Below are 6620 nucleotides of genomic sequence, written 5' to 3'. Positions count from 1 at the left end.
ACCAATTTGGCATCCATGCAATATCTCTTTAATAAAATTCGTCAGAATTCTTAGCTTTGGGGACATTTTCATTGTCTTTCTTCTTTTTCCTAGTGAAGGGATCTTTAAATTCAGTATTAAGACTTTATATGTGCTATTTTATTTAATTTTCATGTTATCCCTGCAAGATAGTTGTTGTTTTTTCTACTTTTTTTTTTCAGATGAGAAAATGAGTTTTATAGAAATTAAGTAATTTGCTATTAGTAAGTGCCAACATCAATATTTGAATACTGGTCTGATTTCAAAGTCTTTGTTTTTTGTGATAAACTACCTCCTGGTTTTCACTGCTGCAAGTAAAATCCTACTTAAAAATTTTAAATGGGAACCAAAATTATTTCTTATGATGGAATTTGGGGAATGGATGAGCATCTATAACTATCACCTTTGACTCTTAGTGCTTCTGGCATCTGCAAGGCTGTTGACATCTGTTGGCTGTTTTCCCTGGGGAGATATCATGGCTTGGGAACCTTAGTTTATGATTCATTAAAAACCCAAATAGCCATAATACAGGGTTCTGATTATGGGACAGACGCTGCTGAGAACATTAAGAGGACAGGACAGAAGACTGGGAGAACACGATGATTGGTTGATTGTGCTATTCTTTTATTTTATTTTTATTTTTATATATTTATTTATTTATTGGCTGTGTTGGGTCTTCACTGCTGTGTGCAGCAAGCAGGGGCTACTCTTCCTTGCGGTGCCCAGGCTTCTCATTGTGGTGGCTTCTCTTGTTGTGGAGCACAGGCTGTAGGCACGTGGGCTGCAGAAGTTGTGGCAAGTGGGCTCAGTAGTTGTGGCTTGTGGGCTCTAGAGTGCAGGCTCAGTAGTTGTGGCGCACGGGCATAGTGTTGTGGAGCACAGGCTGTAGGCACGTGGGCTGCAGAAGTTGTGGCAAGTGGGCTCAGTAGTTGTGGCTTGTGGGCTCTAGAGTGCAGGCTCAGTAGTTGTGGCGCACGGGCTTAGTTGCTTCTCAGCATGTGGGATCTTCCTGGACCAGGGCTCGAACCCATGTCCCCTGCACTGGCAAGCGGATTCTTAACCACTGCGCCACCAGGGAAGCCCCCATGCTATTCTTTTAAAGCTCTAAATAGAGACTTGAAGAACAGTGAAGGGTTTGCTTATTTGGTTGTGGATGACAGGAAGCTGGTGGAGACATAGGTCATGTTGGATGAGATCATCTGAAAGGTAGTGTGATGAAAATCCAATAGGCCAAATAAGTAAATTGGTAAATATTGTACTTTGTTTCAAAAGGTCACTACACTAGAAGAAGTTCAAGAAATGTGAATGAAAGTGGTAAAATAAAAACAAGGACTGGGAGAGGCGTTACTAATAGCAAAATGGTGGTCTGAGAAGCTCTGAGCTCTTGCTTCCCCATGGAAACACTGAAAGAAACAAACAGAAACTGTCTCAACCAGCTTTGTCAGGGCTCTGGAAAACAGTCAGTTTACAGCCACCAAGCAAACACCCAGTCAAGAAAAAGCCATATTCAAAGTGGTCAGGAAGTTTTGTGGTGTTCTTACTTACTCTTACCCGACTCCTTCCCTGGGGTGGTGGCAGGTTTGAAGCTGCAGCAGCGTAGTTCCCAGGTCCCTCCCTTAAACTGGAGGGAGCAGAGCAGACTTTACTGGGAAATTACTGTTTGTCTATTCTAAACTGTCCGGGGGATACCTAAAAGACTAATGAAAGGTGCTCATCTGTTTTGCCTAACTCAGAACTTAGAAGGAAAAACTGTGGGCAGAGCCCCCAACAGGTACACAGGTTCACAGATCCCTAGGGCAAGACATACAGTAGACAATCTAGGGCCTGGGGGAGAAGCTGGAGTGAGACTCTGGAAATTAGGGCATTCAAAAGCAGCCGTGTATACAGGAGCATTAGAAATCCAAATGCATACCTTGGCAAGATGCACGTTCAGAAAAGACACGAGAAGACATTACGCTTTCACCTTGGGCTGATTCCTAGGCTCAAAGCAAGCCTGACTGAGTGTTGAAGGAGCTCCCCAGACAGAGCCAACTGATAAAGACTTGTGACATTCAAGGAAGACTCTCACATTAGCTGAACACAGTGTAAAGGACAGACTCCAGTGATCACATGGGACAAAGACTAGTCTTTGCAAAAATAGTCTGGGAAAGTCTCAAAACTAATGGTCTACTACAAGGATCAACAAACAAAAAATTCCTGGAGAAGGAGGTCAATCTTATTTCCAGAGATACTACACTGTAATATTAAAGGGCCCAATATTTAAGAAAAAAATCACAAGGCATACAAGGAAACAGGAAAACATGGCATGTTCAGAGGGAAAACATTGACAGAAACTGTCTCTGAGGAAGCTCAAGCATTGGACTTACTAGACAAAGACTTTAAAAAACTCTCCTAAATGTGCTCAGAGACCTAGAGGAAATCATGGAAAAAGAACTGAAAGAAATCAGGAAAAATGATGTGTGAACAAAATGAGAATATCCACAAGCAAGTAGAAATTATAAAAAAGACCAAACAGAAATACCGGAGGTAAAAAGTACAATAAATGAAATGAAAAATTTACTGCAGGAGTTCATAATAGATTTGAGCAGGCAGAAGAATCAGTGAACTTGAAATAGGACAACTGAAATTATGGAGTCTGAGGAACAGGCAGAAAAGAGAATTTTAAAAAGTGAACAGAATCTAAGGGATTTATGTGATACTATAAGCAGACCAATGTTTGCATTATGGGAGTCCCCAAATGAGAGAGTGAGAGAGAGAGACTACTTGAAGAAATAATGGCCAAACTCCCCAAGTTTAATGAAAGATGTGAATCTACAAATAAGAGAGCTCAATAACTCTGAGTTAGATAAACTCAGAGTGACTCATGTGGAGATACACTGTAATCAAACTGTCAAAAGACATGGCAAAGAGTATCTTGAAAGCAGCCAGAAGAAAGCGACTCATTACGTACAAGGCATCCTCCATAAGATGATCAGCCTATTTCTCAGAAGAAACTTTGGAGGTCAGAAGGCTGATAAAGGATGATAAAGTGCTGAAAGAGAACTGTCAACCAAGAATTCTCTGTTTGGTAAAACTGTCCTTCCAAATGGGGAAGAAACAAACACATTCTCACACAAACAAAAGCTGAGGAGGTTCATTACAACTAGACCTGCCCTACCAGCAATACTGATGGGATCTCTCAGGTTGAAATGCAAGGATGTTTGACAGTAAATAGTAGTCACCGGAAGATATAAAGATCTCTGGTACAGGTAAACAAATGGCAAATGTGAACACCAGTATTACTGTAATTTTGGTTTATAACTCCACTTTTTATTTTCTACAGGGTTTAAAAGATAAATACATAAGAATAAAAATCTCTGTAAGTTGTCACATGATGTATAAAGATGTAGTTTGTGACCTCAATAATCTGGAACTGTGTGGGGTAGAGTTTTTGTATGTGATTGAAGTTGATACCAAAATTTCAGATTTGATTGTCATCACTTTAGGGTATTAAATGTAATCCCCATGGTAACCACAAAGAAAACATCATAAAATATACACAAAAGGAATTGAGAAAAGAATCAGAATGTCACTACAAAGAATCAACTAAACATAAAAGGCAGTAATGGAGGAAATGGGGGACAAAAAGTGATGTGAGGTATATAGGAACAAATGGCAAAATGGCAGAAGTAAGTCTTTCCTTATAAGCAATGACTTAAAATTTAAATGGACTAAACTTTCCAAACAGAAAACAGAGATTGGCAGGATGAATTTAAAAAAACAAAAACATGATGCAACTACACGCTCCCTTCCTGAGACTCCCTTTGGCTCTAAGGCCACACATAGGTTGAATGTGAAAGGATGGAGTGGGGTCAGCATCACGGCAGCATGAGTCATTCCTTTATTCTCTCCACTTTGATTGACAATTAACTGGACACCCATGACTGAGCCTAACCGGCACATTACCCCAGGACACCTGGAAGCTTCTACCCACCTGTGCAAATGAAAGTCAGCAGACAGGCCTCAGTGGGGCTGTGGATCCAAGGGAGTGGGTGCGCCTGCCCCACTGCCACACGTCACGATGGGGAAAGGCAGCCTCGGAGTGTAGACCCGGGCAGGCATCTGTGGCGGACAGAGGATCCCTGGGTGTCCAGCCTGCCGATGGGAAGTCGGGCCCCCCTTCAGGGCAGGGTAGAGATGGGCTTTGAGGGAGAGGGGGTGGAGGAACTCACCCTGTCAGCTTCCCTCCCCAGGGTGACGCTGCAGGTGTCAGAGGTGACCTCTCTGGCCGAGAAGGTGGAAAGCGTGAGTGACCGTCTGGCTGACCCAGCTGTGGAGTTGCAGCTGGAGGGACCCGTTTCTCTCCTGCAGCACCTGGATTTCTGAGGAGGGACGTCTGACTAGGGACGGAGAGAGGAAAGAGAGGCGAGAGAGACAGAGTATCAAACGGCACTGAAGGGGCGTGTCTCCTGCTCTCTGCTCCGGGATTCTGGCAGGAGGTCCACCCACTGGACCTCTGGCAGTGCCCTACTCGAGGGTCCCCTACTGGGCCCATGGGGACCCCCAAAGCCCAGTGCCAAGTCCACTCCTATCCCCACTCTATGCCAGCTCCTGTGCACCATCCTCAGTGTATCCGCGGAGCTCCTCCAGGAGAAGCTGCAAACCTGAGCTATAGCGCCACCTTCTGGGACACAAAAGAAAGGGTTCTAATTGCCAGCCTGTCGAATTGAGAGAAACAGAGTAAATATGGATTCTTAACTAAGGAAGGTGTCTGCTACTTCAAATGCGAAACTAGAGGCACATATAGTCAATCACTATGAAAAATCAAGGTAATATGGTATTAGGAAAAGGAAATGATGGGACTTCCCTGGTGGCACAGTGGCTAAGAATCCGCCTGCCAATGCAGGAGACACCAAGCCACAACTACTGAGCCTGTGCACCTAGATCCCGTGCTCCACAACAAAGAGAAGCCACTGCAATGAGAAGCCTGCACACAGCAACGAAGAGTAGCCCCCGCTCGCCGCAACTAGAGAAAGCCCGTGCGCATCAACAAAGACCCAACACAGCCATAAATAAATAAATAATAAATAAATAAATAAATAAATAAATAAATAAAAGGAAAAGAAAATGCTAATTCTTCAGCCACTGAACTCAAGGGTTAGAATATTGCAATCTACCTCATAAAGAATTCAAAATAGCTGTTATTAAGAAATTCCATGAGCAACAAGAAAACTCAGAGAGGCAATTCAGTGAACTCAGGAATAAAATTAACAGATGGTATCTTTACCATAGACATTGGAATTATAAAAAAGAACCAAACAGAAATTGTTTGGAGCTGAAGAATTCAGTGAATGAGATGGAAGGGATAGCTGAGAGCTTCCCAAGCCTGGCAAGGAATTAGCTCAGTGTGAGTCCATTAAGCTGGTAGAACACCTTACTACCTCAATACAAAAAGACCTTCTCCTTAGACACATTCTAATGAAACTCAGAAAGTCAACGATAAAGAAAGAATCTCGAAGGCAGCCAGTGAGAAAAAGAAAGTAACCTACCCACGAGCCCCTATTAGGCCAGGAGCAGATTTCTCAGCAGAAACCCCACAGGCCAGGACAGAATGGAATGACTTACTCAGGGTTGAAAGATAAAAGTTGCTAACCAAGAATACTGTATTAGGCAATGTTATTTTTCAGCTATGAGGAGAAATAAAGGTTTTCCCAGAAGAACAAAAGCTGAGGGAGCTCACCACCACCAGACCTGCCCTGCAAGGAAGGCTGAAAGGAGTTTTTCAAGCTAAAATGAAAAGACACTGATCAGTGACATAAAAACACATGAAAGTACACAACACTGCAGTATAGGTGAAAAATAGGCCTTCAGAATTAGAAAACTGTAATTCTATGTTAGAATGGTGTGTTAACCACTCAACTATTGTATAAAGATTAAAGAAACAGCAGGAAAAATAACTACGGCTACTGTAATTTGTTAATGAATTCACAGCATAAAAAGATGTAAGTTGTGACATCAAAAAATATAAAAGGGTAAGAGTAAAAGGGTGGAGCCTTTATAGGCGAGTGAAGATAAATTGCTATCAGCATAAAACGGAGGGTTTTACCTATGAGATGTTTTATGGTGACCACAGAGCCGTGCCCGCCGAGCCTCCCCAGGGGGCCACCTCCGGGTCCTGCCTCACGTCCCCGTGGATGGACCCATGGACAGACCCACGGATGGACTGTGCCACTGAGGCAGGGCAGCAGCTGGAAGCCTCGTCAGCGCTCCCCGCCCCACCCCAGTGAGAAGCACCCCCGTGCCCGGGCCTCCTGCCCCGGGGGCTCTGGGTCTGTCTCCACCTGCTTCGGGGCGGTGGTGAGACCAGCGTCAGCGGGGACCGGACAGTCGCCGTCAGCTGTATAGCCGCCCCCCGCCCATATTCCAGCCGCACAGAGCAGGCCGGAAAGGGCCCTCTGCTCTCCTCCTTCCTGGTCACCCCACCTCGGTTGTGGGCTCCATGCTGGGCTACACCCGCGTAGGAATGGCCGCAGGGAATGACCGATTCCAAGGCCGGACCCTGGAGCCTCGGGCCACACATTTGAACTTGTCTCCTTCTGAGCAACTCCTCATTCCCGACTTTC

The 6620-nt window shown here is 44.4% G+C and overlaps 1 long non-coding RNA gene across 2 annotated transcripts; it reads right to left on the bottom strand.

Annotated features, from left to right (window-relative positions):
• Positions 1 to 925: 925 nt before the first annotated feature.
• On the bottom strand, positions 926 to 4629 carry LOC102985039 (uncharacterized). Of its 2 annotated transcripts, none has more exons than XR_003683457.2 (3): positions 4230 to 4629; positions 3992 to 4119; positions 926 to 1421 (listed from the first exon to the last, which is right to left on the bottom strand). It is a non-coding gene; the product is annotated as an uncharacterized lncRNA (long non-coding RNA). The 2 variants fall into 2 exon arrangements; XR_447665.3 differs by lacking the exon at positions 926 to 1421 and adding an exon at positions 1487 to 1658.
• Positions 4630 to 6620: the final 1991 nt, after the last annotated feature.

The sequence above is a fragment of the Physeter macrocephalus genome, chromosome 15, assembly GCF_002837175.3.
Source record: "Physeter macrocephalus isolate SW-GA chromosome 15, ASM283717v5, whole genome shotgun sequence".
Lineage (NCBI taxonomy): Eukaryota > Metazoa > Chordata > Mammalia > Artiodactyla > Physeteridae > Physeter > Physeter macrocephalus.
The sequence above is the reverse complement of the archived record's forward strand: the minus strand, read 5'-3'. Positions and strand labels throughout refer to the sequence as shown.